The 15,984-nt window shown below is 44.2% G+C and overlaps 1 long non-coding RNA gene across 1 annotated transcript; it reads right to left on the reverse strand.

The window, feature by feature from the left end:
- Positions 1-3,913: 3,913 nt before the first annotated feature.
- LOC139262307 (uncharacterized) lies at positions 3,914-15,557 on the reverse strand. The gene is made up of 2 exons (XR_011592943.1): positions 15,478-15,557; positions 3,914-4,177 (listed from the first exon to the last, which is right to left on the reverse strand). It is a non-coding gene; the product is annotated as an uncharacterized lncRNA (long non-coding RNA).
- Positions 15,558-15,984: the final 427 nt, after the last annotated feature.

Raw genomic sequence — 15,984 nt, forward strand, 5'->3', positions numbered from 1 at the left:
GTGTTACATTAGCTACCCTCCAGTCCATAGGAACTGATCCCGAGTCGATAGAATGTTGGAAAATGATCACCAATGCATCCACTATTTCTCGGGCCACTTCCTTAAGTACTCTGGGATGCAGACTATCAGGCCCTGGGGATTTATCAGCCTTCAATCCCATCAATTTCCCAAACACAATTTCCTGACTAATAAGGATTTCCTTCAGTTCCTCCTTCTCGCTCGATCCTCGGTCCCCTAGTATTTCTGGAAAGTTATTTGTATCTTCCTTCGTGAAGCCAGAACCAAAGAATTTTTCAATTGGCCTGCCATTTCTTTGTTCCCAATTATAACTTCACCTGATTCTGACGGCAAGGGACCTACATTTGTCTTCATTAATCTTTTTCTGTTCACATATTTATGGAAGCTTTTGCAGTCAGTTTTTATATTCCCAGCAAGCTTCCTCTCATACTCTATTTTCCCCCTCCTTATTAAACCCTTTGTTCTCCTCTGCTGAATTCTAAATTTCTCCCAGTTCTCAGGTTTGCTGCTTTTTCTGGCCAATTTATATGCCTTTTTCTTGGATTTAACATTATCCCTAATTTCTTTTGTTAGCCACGGTTGTGCCATCTTCCCTGTTTTGTTTTTACTCCAGAGAGGCATGTACAATTGTTGAAGTTCACCCATGTGATCCTTAAATGTTTGGCTTTGCCTATCCACCGTCAACACTTTAAGTATCGTTCGCCAGTCTATTCTAGCCAATTCACATCTCATACCATCGAAGTTACCTTTACTTACGTTCAGGACCCTAGTCTCTGAATTAACTGTGTCACTCTCCATCTTAATAAAGAATTGTACCATATTCTGGTCATTCTTCCCCAAGGGGCCTCGCACAACAAGATTACTAATTAGTCCCTTCTCATTACACATCACCCAGTCTAGGATGGATCCTCGACATATTGGTCTGGAAAACTATCCCTAATACACTCCAGGAAATCCTCCTCCACCATACTGCTACCAGCTTGGTTAGCCCAATCGATATGTAGATTAAAGTAGCCCATGATAACTGCTGTACCTTTATTGTATACATCCCTAATTTCTTGTTTAATGCTGTCTCCTATCTCACTACTACTGTTTGGTGGTCTGTACACAACTCCCACTAGTGTTTTCTGCCCTTTGTTATTCCGCAGCTCTACACATACAGATTCCACATCATCCAAGCTAATGTCATTCCTAACTATTGCATTAATTTCCTCTTTAACCATCAACGCTACCCCACCTCCTTTTCCTTTCTGTCTATCCTTCCTGAATGTTGAATACCCCTGGATGTTGATTTTCCAGCCTTGGTCACCCTGGAGCCATGTCTCCGTAATCCCAATTATATCATTCGTTAATAGTTGCCTGCATAGTTAATTCGTCCACCTTATTATGAATACTCTTCACATTGGGGCACAGAGCCTTCAGGCTTGTCTTTTTAACACACTTTGTCCCTTTAGACTTTTGCTGTAATATGGCCCTTTTTGATTTTTGCCTTGGTTTTCTCTGCCCTCCACTTTTACTTTTCTTCTTTCTATCTTTCGCTTCGCCCCCATTTTACTTCCCTCTGTCTCCCTGCATAGGTTCCCATCCCCCTGCCATATTAGTTTAACCCCTCCCCAACCGCATTAGCAAACACTCCCCCGAGGACATTGGTTCCGGTCCTGCCCAGGCCCAGAAAGAGTGAGGTTGAGGGGTCAATGACCTTTTCTCACTCTGGATTTTCTTATGTTCTTTTTGCCTAGTCAAATGTACATGCAGCAGAGGAGCCAAAGGGTTTTGAGAAGTTTGCGACCGGTTTTTCACCGCGATTTGACCCTCCACGGGGAAAACCCGGTCGCAAAGCCCGGGTGGAATCCTCGACTCATTGTTTGCAGTGGCGATGGGACATACCAGCAGGGAGAGATGTGCCGACGTGCAACACCACGGATTGCGTTACCGTCGGACTTTCGGCTCTCACCCGACCCGTACGCTACGCCCAGAATACCAACAGGTCAAACCTGTCGGTGCAGCCTTGCCAGCAGCGGTAAGTCTGAAAACCTGCAATAAAGGTAAGTTAAAGTTGTTATAAATGTTTTTTTCAGTGATTCAATAGATAAGTGTCTAGTAATTTTTTTTTAATGTTTTTTAGAATTTCTTTTCCCCTCACAAGGCCTCTCTCACAGCGCTCCTAGCCCCTAGCCAAAATTTGGCGAAACTCGCACTTTTGCGCCGCGAATCCTCGTGCAACGTGCCCTTTTCCCTGGTGCAAATGTAAAATCCGAAAATTCAGCCTAAAAACAGTAGCACAGCGAAAATGGTAAGTTTCACGTATCGCTACCATTTTCGCCGAAAAAACCTGAAAGCCGAAAATCCGGCCCAAGATAAAGATGATGGCTTAAATCATTTTGCTTTGGTGCTAATAAAATGATTGAATGTTACTGTGTGTACCTTGTAGTCTTTCTCTTGTACTGTTGTACAGGTGTCCTCTGAGTTTCATTATACTAACAGTAACCGCAATGGAAATTCTTTGATCGAAATAGAAACTTCCACTTTGATGTGAGGGAATGCTGAAGGTAGGATATTGGTGTGGTTTGAACAGTTGCCATGTGTCTAAGTATTTATAGATATTCTTTAGAATGAATGTGGTTAGTATCTATTGATTTTTGCCCAATCCATATGTATATAATTCTGATCTCACAAAAGCCCAATATATTCAGGCTAGAATGAATGTAATGTAAAAAAAAATGAATGAAATAAGTGAAGGCAAATTAATATACCCGGGCTCCAGGCATTTTTGATAAATAGCTTAACCAGTTAGTTTATCACTTAAATTTCACAGCAGGAGATGAACATTTTATAAATAAGATTTACTGATTTAACTGCAAAGCAACAATGGCCTCTACAGCCCATAGTCTGAATTACAGTGACATCAACATTATGATATTTAGCAAAGAAACAGATACCAGATCACATTAAATATTAATTTTTAAATAGGCACTTTCCACAATCCAGAAAATGAAATGATCAAACTAATTTCTCCCCATTGATTTGCTATTATAGTTAAGTTCATGAAGCATACCTCCGAAATATGATCACATCATTTTTTTGAAAGCAGTTTGGAATGCCAGTTTGCTCCTGGCTTAATTAATATAGATATAGCCATTACTGTTATGCATGTTTAATTGTGCAAACTTGCCCTAATTTAATGCATAATAGCAGGATTTCATTGTTATTGAGAAAATACATTGAGCCTGCATTTGTGAGCACAAGGACTTTTGCAATCTATATAATACATCTGTGAGCCATCCCTGTCAAATTCTCCCATTATAAATTCCTATATGCACATTTAGAATGAATTTTGCCCATGTAAATGTGTCACACTGTTATTGCACACTGCCCCGGTGAAATTGCTGCAGTGCCATCACTGGAGAGAGGGTGTAATTACAGCAAGTTTCAACAGGCATTTTCTGCAAAAGTGGGCATAGAAATTTATAATAGCATCATAAAGGATAAAATGCATGACTTTAATATGTCTACATGCCCTGGTCCAATTATTTCCTGATCACCTAACCCCACTTCACCTGAAGACTAGACTTGATTTTAACTGCCCACGTGCAATGCTAAGGGAGATTGACAGGTAAGTATGGAAATTCATTGTATAACTGCAATCCAGCGATATTATTGACAAGCTGCATTTTTTATTAAAATCTAGTCATTGCGACCCAGATCCATAGTTATAAATGGCACATACTACCCTAACTCTGGCATGGACTGGTTGGGCTGAATGGCTTGATTCTGTGCTGTCTATTCTAGTTTTAGTGAATAAAAGTATATTTTATCTTATAACTATTTTTTCAAATAAAAGCACTCAATTCACTAAAAAAATAGATGCCAGATTTAAAAACAGCATAATAATACATCATATCATGGGTTTTCTTTATGGAAAAGTATGTTGTCACTTGTCAGCCTTTCACGAGTCATTAAGACAAGAAATTTTGCTTAGAATGTGCCACCTGAAAATGGCTCTTGCCCTACTTTTGTGCCGAGCTGCTGTCACTGTAAACACGTTGCAGAATGAGGAACTGTCCAAGGAGATTTGGCTGGCTGCCAACTAATTCACAGATCCAGGAGAGCTGCTAGTTTGCTTGAGTATTGTTTTCTCCCGATCAGCTCGATTTGCACCCTGCTGAAAAATACAGAATCAGATTAATTTTATACTTGCAAGCCTGCTGCTATTTCGGACAATTAATTCAGTGATCAAAGGAGCTGACTGCAATGAATTTGATTCAGAGCAGCAAGCAGAATAATAATTAGGGGTTTTACACATTGGTGTTGCATGGACGTGACTTAACCAACCTTGTAATACTGTAGTATCAGTGATGGACACTTGAAATACTGATTTATGCACAGCTTGCAAGTAGTCAAACAAGAATTGAACTAAATGATGTAGGACAGATTTCTGAAATGTTCTGATTGAACAATTTCGAGGCCAAAATACCCCTTCATTACACTGATATCAGGGGGCCGAAATTCAGGGTCTCAAAGACCCGTTATTGTCCGTTTGCGGCGACCATGCATCGGAATTCCATGGCCGCCGCTTTGTGGTCAACTGGCCAACACGACGCAAATTCAGGTAGGGGATTTTTCGGCCTGGACCCGATTCCGCCCCGATGTTGATGACCGTTACAAGCATGTCATCAGAACGCGCATCGCTGCTTTCCCCGACCTGAGAAATGCACCGACCAAAATTCAGGTCAAAAAATCGATCCCCCACCGCGTGGTGCCCCCGATAACTTTCTGTGTAAGAGCACCTTATCCGCAGTGAGTGCAGCACAGCAGCCCTTCAAGGGGAGAGCCCACTGCCGTGGCCGCCATGTATTAACCCCCTCTTTGGTGCCAGGCCACTGGCCCGGCCGAAATCCTCCCTTGTGGCCCAGTGGCTGAAGATGAAAACTGACATTCTCTCCCCTTTAACAGAGGGGAGAGCACGTGGTGATGCACACGCACCGTGATATCACCACCACTCTACCACTAATTGACAGCAGCGGAGTCCCGGTCCCGACCGAAATTCAACTCCTTCCTGTCGATCTCCCGCCCCCACTATGACCGACTTCCTTTGGGAATTTAAAGTCCTGAAAATCGTTCATACGGCCGCATCATGGATCCCTGCGCTAAAAACAAGTAAAAATTCAAAGATGTGCCAGCTTTCTTGCACAAGTGAATTTCGGTGCACAGGTGTCCTAAAAAGCATTTCCCTTCAATTTAATATGCGATGGCTATGACTAAAGTTAAAGTAACAAATGCTCAACCTTTTGCTCCAAGCTAGTTGGAGGAGAATGAAATTTAAATATGTATCCAATTCTTGGCACTCTTGTGGTGCTTTACTTTATCTATTAGATAGGAAAGAATATTTTGACATTGGATTCTAAAAATACAAAATTCAAAATCTCTTAATCAAAAGTCTATAGGATCGAAATTCGGTACTGCCAATTTTGAGGCGGTGTCACCAGCTGAGGATTTTTTACCGGCAGGCGTTAGGCGTGGCACCGAAACACAAAATTCAATTTTGCCGCAGGAAAAGTGGATTGCAGTGCAAAATCGTGGCATTGCACACTTACCTGGAGGCGGTAAACACCGTTGAGTGGGCCATTAAGTGGGGCCTCAACATTAGGCTGCATTTGGTGCTGTGCCACAGACATAGTGGCACCACCTGGATTCCATTGAGGCGTTGATTGAGGACCTCAACCTCTTGGGGTTATATTCGCTTCCTACACACTCACTCAGATGGTGAGGATGGCAGACCTAGCAGCAGCAGTTCATTAGCATGCCCATCGGGTCTCGGACGCCGGCGTGGATGCCCTCCTTGATGACCTGGAGAGGCCTATCAAGGGAAATCTCAGAAGAAGTTTCTGCAAGTGACATGGTGGCCAGGACAGCCACTCAATGCCTACAAAAGTGGAACGAGATGATGCGACCGGTGCGGGTGAGTATCTTAAACTTGAAACGTCAATGTGTTATGCTCTGATTGCACTGTGCACTCTCTACTCAATGTAGTGTTTCGACATCCATCCTCTACATGGGTGAGGCCAGATGCAAGGTTGCAATTTGAAGCCTCACTCACTGCAAGAGCCTGAATGCGCTGTTAACCTTGCTACTCGGTTCTACAGACCCACCCCTGATGTGGTAAACTCCTCAGTCTTCATATGCGTCTCAAAGACGCTAGCCTCCCCGTTACTGTTAGGTCCTCGCCCCCTTAATTCAAGCATTGACACAGCAATTCCACACCACGAATGGATTTTACATCGAACTGTGACGACCTCATACAGTTATGTCCACTAAACTATGTAAGGCACTTGGGACACACTGATAGAATGTGTCTAACACAACCGCAGGGAGCAGATGTGGACTGCAGGAGGGATCTCTGAACTCCAGTACCTGACTCCTTCTGAGGAACATATCTCGGCCCTGATGGGCGTTCAAGTTGGTGCCATGGTAGTGGATGAGGCCGACCGCCCCCTCCCCCCCGGGGTACAGTGACGGTATGTTGAGTTCCTTTGCAGCATCCGGCAGGACACCACAATCCTTCAGCTCTATCCATGGGACTGCCATTCTACAATGCGTTTGCCTCTCCTGGCCCCATCCCCTGCAGGTAACCACTCTTCTCGGGCTTTGTGCTTTGAGATGATGACTCAGATGGCCAGGCGCCTGCAGGTCAGCCTTCCACTGCGAGTAACAGTGGAGAGGACGAGGAGGCAGAGGACATCTTTCTGGACGCAACAGAAAATCTAGCATCCTCACAAAACGGGGCCAGCCAGCAGCTTTTTGTCAGAGGAGATGGAGGTGGGTGATGCTCCAGGACCCAGTGGCCTGCAGCAATGCCACGGGGGGGGGGGGGGAGATCAGGGGGCCAGCTCCCCGGAGAGTGAGTGCGCATCTGAGTGATGCTCAGCCGCACTCTGATAATGAGACCAATTTAGAGGATCTCGCAAGACAGTCATTTGCAGATGCACAGCGATCTGTTGGGTGTTTTGTCAAGGGTGCCCGGGCGTGTCAATGTACTTGCTTTGAGTGTGGTGGAGGCTGCCTCAATGATTGTTTTTATGAATCAGCAGCTCATCGAGGCGATCCTTGGTAGATACCAATGGATGCTGGATGCTTCAAGTGACCGAGGGGCCCCAGACATGGTGGCCCAGACTATGGCTCACATGGCAGTAGCTATTGAGCACCAGGCCGACGCTATGGTAGGCCTGCAGACTGTCATGTTGTCAGTGCATGGTGGCATCAATTTGTCTGCCATAATGCATAGCCAACTTGAATCCACACAAGAACTGACAGCAGTCATTGTGTCTGGGACCCCATCAGTTGCACTGGGAACTAATGTTGGTGAAGCATGGCAGCAATCTGTGCTCAATCAGATAGCTCCAGATGCTGAGGCTCTGCCCCGGGGGAGTAGCAGTGCGTGGTGCCTGTTGGAACATGATGTCCTCTCTCTGGACGACATAATTCTGCCCTTGCCCCTGCCGCTCTCTGCAACCCATCCACCACAGAGTGCTGCCGCCCAGGGCCTGAGCTGGTGTGGAATGTCCTGCTAGGCCATCGGCTATGGCAGCAATGCCAGCACTGCGACCTTCTACCAGCCTTGCTGCAGGCACTGAGACCACATTGAGGAGGAGCAGTAGGCCTGGAAGGGGGGAAAAGGGAAGTGGTGGGAAATTATTGAGAACATAAGAACATAAGAACATAAGAATTAGGAACAAGAGTAGGCCATCTAGCCCCTCGAGCCCGCTCCGCCATTCAACAAGATCATGATTGATCTGGCCGTGGACTCAGCTCCACTTACCCGCCCGCTCCCCATAACCCTTAATTCCCTTATTGGTTAAAAATCTATCTATCCGTGACTTGAATACATTCAATGAGCTAGCCTCAACTGCTTCCTTGGGCAGAGAATTCCACAGATTCACAACCCTCTGGGAGAAGAAATTCCTTCTCAAATCGGTTTTAAATTGGCTCCCCCATATTTTGAGGCTGTGCCCTTAGTTCTAGTCTCCCCGACCAGTGGAAACAACCTCTCTGCCTCTATCTTGTCTATCCCTTCATTATTTTAAATGTTTCTATAAGATCACCCCTCATCCTTCTGAACTCCAACAAGTAAAGACCCAGTCTACTCAATCTATCATCATAAGGTAACTCCCTCATCTCCGGAATAAGCCTAGTGAATCGTCTCTGTACCCTCTCCAAAGCTAGTATAGCCTTCCTTAAGTAAGGTGACCAAAACTGCACGCAGTACTCCAGGTGCAGCCTCACCAATACCCTATACAGTTGCAGCAGGACCTCCCTGCTTTTGTATTCCATCCCTCTCGCAATGAAGGCCAACATTCCATTCGCCTTCCTGATTACCTGCTGCACCTGCAAACTTACTTTTTGGGATTCATGCACAAGGACCTCCAGGTCCCTCTGCACCGCAGCATGTTGTAATTTCTCCCCATTCAAATAACTTCCACCGTCTCTTTTAATACCCTGGGATGCATTTCATCAGGACCAGGGGACTTGTCTATCTTGAGTCCCATTAGCCTGTCCAGCACTACCCCCCTAGTGATAGTGATTGTCTCAAGGTCCTCCCTTCCCACATTCCTCTGACCAGCAGTTTTTGGCATGGTTTTTGTGTCTTCCACTGTGAAGACCGAAGCAAAATAATTATTTAAGGTCTCAGCCATTTCCACATTTCCCATTATTAAATCCCCCTTCTCATCTTCTAAGGGACCAACATTTACTTTAGTCACTCTTTTCCGTTTTATATATCTGTAAAAGCTTTTACTATCTGTTTTTATGTTTTGCGCAAGTTTACCCTCGTAATCTATCTTTCCTTTCTTTATTGCTTTCTTAGTCATTCTTTGCTGTTGTTTAAAATTTTCCCAATCCTCTAGTTTCCCACTAACCTTGGCCACCTTATACACATTGTTTTTTAATTTGATACTCTCCTTTATTTCCTTGGTTATCCATGGCTGGTTATCCCTTCTCTTACCGCCCTTTTTTTCACTGGAATATATTTTTGTTGAGCACTATGAAAGAGCTCCTTAAAAGTCCTCCACTCTTCCTCAATTGTGCCACCGTTTAGTCTGTGTTCCCAGTCTACTTTAGCCAACTCTGCCCTCATCCCACTGTAGTCCCCTTTGTTTAAGCATAGTACGCTCGTTTGAGACACTACTTCCTCACCCTCAATCTGTATTACAAATTCAACCATACTGTGATCACTTATTCCGAGAGGATCTTTTACTAGGAGATCGTTTATTATTCCTGTCTCATTATACAGGACCAGATCTAAAATAGCTTGCTCCCTTGTAGGTTCTGTAACATACTGTTCTAAGAAACAATCCCGTGTGCATTCTATGAATTCCTCCTCCAGGCTACCCCGTGCGATTTGAAAGAGCTGGTAAATATGTATATGCTAGTGGCCAGAAATGGTGACCTTGCTCGAGTGTGAACTAATGTAAATAGTTGCAGTTGGATGAGTCAATAAAGAATTGTGTCATGCTGGCCAGAAATGCTGTCCTTGTTCCATGATGAAGTAATGTGAATAGTTGCACATGGATGTGGGTGATAATGTTTCAAGGTGACTGGTTTCAATTATTGTTTGCTGTGGAATGATGGCATCATTTAGTGCTTCTCTACAGCACACTATGGTGTTTTCTGTAAAAATTTGTTTCATTTGTCACAATCTTGTGTTTCCATTTGTATGCACAGAGGCTTGGAGGGTGGGATGCACTGTCTTCAGCAGATGGCCTGGTGAATAGGCTGGCCAGGTGAGGCGGGGCCCGCAATACCAGATGCGTACAATCAATGGCCCCCTGAACTATGGGGACGCCCGCACTTCTGGCAAAACCATGGGAGAACTCATCAAGGTCTTCCCTGGACATGCTGAACTTGACGTAATCCATTCGTTTGCTGCAGAGTGCATTGGTTACCTGACGAATGCAGCAATGTGCTGCAAACTGCGAGATGTTGCATATCTCACCTACAGGAGACTGAAAGGCGTTGGTAGCATAGAAGTTGAGGGCTGCTGCCACTTTCACTGCCACTGACAGCAAGGTGCTGGTGCCGATGTCAGCTGCCAGCTATGTCTGCAGGAGCTGGCAGAGCTCCATCACCACCTCTTTTCTTAGGCACTGGTCCTCGGACATCTCAAGGTAAGAATAATGCACAAGGTAAACCCTGCGACTGTATGGCCTCCTGCCCCATTGTCTGGGGTCTCTCTTCTGGCGAGTATCCACATTTGCCATAAGCTGTCTCTGCAGCCGGCACCTTTGAAGTCCTCACCGGCAGATGACGACGTGGTGTGCGATCACTGCTCCCATAACTTTGCAGAGGTAAAAGCGATATGCTAGCTCCAAATGTATCTGAGGTTGAAGGCAACAATGTCTCAGAGATGCTAGTACTGAAGCTTAGGATTCAGTAATCACAGAGCGCCAGCGCCTTCGAACTGTGCGATCAGCCAATGCAGCACGGACCACGAGCTCTCTGGGCTGGCTGCAGCTTCCTTTAAATAACGCCCCGGATTCGTTTCCCCACCAACTTTTTGAGGTGTCATCGCTGCCAGCCGGTAAGTGAGACGGCTAAAGTGAATTTGGGGAGACCAGCGCCAAGGAGGCGTTGCATGCGTACTGACGTCATGATTTCCATGGTGGCAGTCGGCGGGGCAGCAAATCTATACACCCTTGAAAAAGGACAACTGAATTTCCCATCAGGCGACACTCATGCCTAACGCTGCCGGCTAGCCGTTCACGCCCCATTGCTGCCTCACTCAGGCGGCATCAGCTGGCGGTAGAAATCAAATTTTGATCCCTATATCTACCTGAATAGTTATCCCTGGTGGATACATACTTTGCCATATTTCCTGTGAGGAAAGATTAAAATAGATCTTTCATTACTGGAGATAGCCTGGATTGTTCTAGTCTGGTCCTGTAGTGAATCAGTCTCCCAAATACTCAGCAGCATTCCAAAATACTTTTAACCCTTTGAGTAAGAACATCTTTTGCTGCTTCCATTCTCCACAGTTCCTGCCATTTAACACTTTTAGAAATGATTCAGTGTATACTTCTAAAGTAAAATGGTGCAAAGTAGAATTAGGGAGATGTACAGAAACACGCAACAATTCTCCAAAAAGATAAAGAAAAGAAAGGTTTGCATTTATATAGCACCTTTCACGACCTCAGGATGTCCCAAAGCGCTTGACAGCCTGTGTACTTCTTTGAAGTGTAGTCACTGTTGTAATGTAGGAAACATGCCAACCACATTGCACACAGCATGCTCCCACAAACAACAATGTGATAATGATCAGATAATCTGTTTTGGTCATAGAAACATAGAAACATAGAAACATAGAAAATAGGTGCAGGAGCAGGCCATTCAGCCCTTCTAGCCTGCACCGCCATTCAATGAGTTCATGGCTGAACATGAAACTTCAGTACCCCCTTCCTGCTTTCTCGCCATAACCCTTGATCCCCCGAGTAGTAAGGACTTCATCTAACTCCCTTTTGAATATATTTAGTGAATTGGCCTCAACTACTTTCTGTGGTAGAGAATTCCACAGGTTCACCACTCTCTGGGTGAAGAAGTTTCTCCTCATCTCGGTCCTAAATGGCTTACCCCTTATCTTCAGACTGTGACCCCTGGTTCTGGACTTCCCCAACATTGGGAACATTCTTTCTGCATCTAACCTGTCTAAACCCGTCAGAATTTTAAACGTTTCTATGAGGTCCCCTCTCATTCTTCTGAACTCCAGTGAATACAATCCCAATTGATCCAATCTTTCTTGATAGGTCAGTCCCGCCATCCCGGGAATCAGTCTGGTGAACCTTCGCTGCACTCCCTCAATAGCAAGAATGTCCTTCCTCAAGTTAGGAGACCAAAACTGTACACAATACTCCAGGTGTGGCCTCACCAAGGCCCTGTACAACTGTAGCAACACCTCCCTGCCCCTGTATTCAAATCCCCTCGCTATGAAGGCCAACATGCCATTTGCTTTCTTAACCGCCTGCTGTACCTGCATGCCAACCTTCAATGACTGATGTACCATGACACCCAGGTCTCGTTGCACCTTCCCTTTTCCTAATCTGTCACCATTCAGATAATAGTCTGTCTCTCTGTTTTTACCACCAAAGTGGATAACCTCACATTTATCCACATTATACTTCATCTGCCATGCATTTGCCCACTCACCTAACCTATCCAAGTCACTCTGCAGCCTAATAGCATCCTCCTCGCAGCTCACACTGCCACCCAACTTAGTATCATCCGCAAATTTGGAGATACTGCATTTAATCCCCTCGTCTAAATCATTAATGTACAATGTAAACAGCTGGGGCCCCAGCACAGAACCTTGCGGCACTCCACTAGTCACTGCCTGCCATTCTGAAAAGTACCCATTTACTCCTACTCTTTGCTTCCTGTCTGACAACCAGTTCTCAATCCACGTCAGCACACTACCCCCAATCCCATGTGCTTTAACTTTGCACATTAATCTCTTGTGTGGGACCTTGTCGAAAGCCTTCTGAAAGTCCAAATATACCACATCAACTGGTTCTCCCTTGTCCACTTTACTGGAAACATCCTCAAAAAATTCCAGAAGATTTGTCAAGCATGATTTCCCTTTCACAAATCCATGTTGGTAGAGAGATAAATATTGGCCAGAACATCAGAGAGAATTCTCCTGCTCGTCTTCAAAAAAGTGCCATTGGCTCTTTTACGTTCATCTGAGAAGGAAGGTGGGGGCCTCAGTTTAACATCTCATTCAAAAGAAGGAGCCTCTGATATTGCAGCAGTCCCTCAGTACTGTGTTGCAGTGTCAGCCTGGATTTTGTGCTCAAGTATCTGACGTGGGGCTTGAACCCGTAACCTTCTAACTCAGGAGTGAGAATGTGAGCCACGGCAGACACCTTACTAATAGTTTCAAAACAACCTTTCTGTCTTATTTTTGTATTTGGTGCAAAGCTATTCAGTCTGCAAAAGTACTAAAACTGAATACATCTGAATCTGTTGACAATCCTAAATTAACGTGCTTATTATATCGTTTTTAAAATATACAAAATTAGCTAAAGGGTGAGTTTAATTATAAGTCTTGAAACAAGTATTCTATTTCACATGACAATGTACTTTAAATTACACTTTTAAAATAATGTCAAAATACATTGAAGAAAGCACTTTCAAGCCTATCACCAGCAGTTCAGCTAAAGGACATCAGAACACAGGAACAAGTGTAGGCCATTGAGCTCCTGAAGCCTGTTCTGCCATCACATTAGAAAATGGCTGATCTGTATCTTAACTCCATCTACCCACCTTGGTTCTGTAAGTGGGTAAAGTATTGTCACCAAAGTGGAAGTAGACAGATAGATGGTCACTAAAATGGATACTGGAGGTAGTGAATTGATCTGACACATAAAATGGTCCAGATTAAAGGGCTTATCAGTATTAAGAGGTTGTGAGGAGTCGGGAGTTCCTCCATTTCAAGGTAGAGATTGTAATATATCGCCTATTGACAGATTGTATGTAAAACTTACTTATATATATAAAGCTTACTTATAAAACTCACTTACGAATTATATAAAATGCGTTTTAAAATGGAGAAAGCCTAAGAAGCAAAGCTTGATGGTAAATGAACCATCCTAAGTAACCAAACAATGTGTTAAACTTTAGTACAGAATGATAGAAAACAACATATTCAGTACATTTATGGGAACAACACATACCAAGGACAGTAGGGAGTACGCTGTCTGGAAACATAGAATGTAGCAGCAACTGCACTCATGAGAAAGAAGTAGTTATGGCTAGAACTCATGGGAAAGGGAAGATAAGAAACCAGATGCACAACAGACCATGGGAAGCAAGGTTAAACCACACATCAGAAGAAACTGAGGCAAAGTTGACACTGTAGAGCAACATATTCCAGAAGGTTGACATGTGATAGGATATAGACAGGTTGGGAAACCACTCAGCAGCCAGTCTGATAAGGGTCTACAAATCAGTGAAGCTCTGCTGATAAGCTGTAGGCCAACCGGTGGTCATAGAAGTTTTGTAGGAGGGTCGCACACCTCGAAAAACTATATAAATGTGCATGTAGAAACCCTTATATTTCAAAGGTTCATGCCTGAACTCTTCCCCTGCATATGCTTGAATAAAGATCGGTTGAACCGAGGTTTCGTCTGAGTGATTCTGAGGTCGTATAGCAACCACGGAATCACTCAGACAAAATCTTGGTTCAATCCCTTATTTCAGGAGCTCCACCTTGAAGAGAAGTCTTCTTTTTACCCAAATAGTTCTATTGACTCGAGAGGCTTTTTTTTTATGCTGTCATTTTTTTGTCTTCCAGAGTAATAATTTTATGTTTCAGACAGTACATTCTTGATCTTCTGATCCAAAAGACTGCATACACCCAGATATTCACCAAGCAGCTACCCAGAGTCAAAAATAGTTTTAGCAGCCAATGAAATAACATTAGAGTTCACATCTGTATTCTTCACTGGTTCTGTTTCAAGGCAATTGCTTAAGTTAGCTTGAGTAACAAAGTGGCCATTTGAATTGAAAGCATGTCTTTTTTAAAAGCATGATAAAAGAATATTTAAACAGTCAACAGAATAAATACAGTGTACAGACATGTTTGTAAGTATGGAGGAGCAAAATACTGCAGATGTTGGAAATCTGAAATAAAAACAGAAAATGCTGGAAATACTCAGCAGGTCAGGCAGCATCTGTGGACCTGAAATATTAACTCTGTTTCTCGCTCCACAGATGCTGCCTGACCTGCAATGTATTTGCAGCATTTTCTGTTTTTATTTTGTAAGTATGGAAATCTGTAAATCACTCATTATTAAAAAGTAGAAAGAACTAGCATTATATGTCACGTTTCACATCCTCAGGAGGTCCCAAAGCACTTCACAGGCAATGAAGCATCTTTGAAGTGTCATCATTGGTGCAATGTAGACATTGATAATATAGGTATGTATGGCTTTCCTTTATTGAGCATCTGTAATCACGACCTATGGAGTCCCTGCCTTTTACATCAAGAATGGGGCTGAGTATTTAGGTTTTATATTGTACTCAGCTGAAATTCTGAGTGGGAGAAATTCACTATTGCCTCATTTAAAAGTTTGAAAAGTTAGCTCCAGGCACTAATGATTTCAAACTTAAAAAAAAAATTAGCCGTTTGCGCTCCACTTTATTCTTGGAGCACAATCGGCAGCAGGCGGGATGGAGACTTCAGCAACGCTACACACTGGGCCGTGCAGCACTGCTGCAGTCAAAGGCTCCTTCCCTCCCTTTAAAGGGAAGGCCCATCACTGCAGGCTCTGCAATATAAAAGGTATCTACCTGGAGCACCAGGGCAGCCGCGATCAGCCCGGCACTCAAGCCGAGAACCGGGCTGAGCAATTGTGGGCAGGAACCCACAAAAAAAAACTGGAACAAGAAAGGTAAGGTTTTTTTTTTACTTGCCTCGGCCACCTCGCCTTTAATCATCGCCCCCGAAGCGGCCGGCCGCCTGATGCACACCTCCTGCAGCTGGCGATGTTTTCGATCCAGCGCTGCTGCAGGTGATGGAAGGCAATTTCAGGTCTGGGGCGCTACAGGGGTGATGCGCACGGCAATGACGTCACGGTCTCCAGGTGAAGGAATTCGGGGCGCAATGCCGTAGTACTGCCGCAAAACTCCCGCTGATTATGGCACGTGTCGATGTCAGCACCATGCCCGGTCACAAAGCCTGGGGACGCTAATGGGAAGCGCAAAGACAGTCAGTTTTGCCCCTGAGTATTTGTGAAGTCTGATCTGCATTTCTGAGTGCCTCTAGTCTGCTAGGAAATAGGGAACTACAAATATATACTTACTGACTATTTAAAGTTGCTTTTTCATATTCTTTTAATTTCATTCCAGGAGCCAGTTCCAGTGTTTACGCTAGATTCATAGAATCATGGAAATTTACAGCACGGAAGGAGGCCATTTTGG

Source organism: Pristiophorus japonicus, chromosome 4, assembly GCF_044704955.1.
Source record: "Pristiophorus japonicus isolate sPriJap1 chromosome 4, sPriJap1.hap1, whole genome shotgun sequence".
Taxonomy (NCBI): domain Eukaryota; kingdom Metazoa; phylum Chordata; class Chondrichthyes; family Pristiophoridae; genus Pristiophorus; species Pristiophorus japonicus.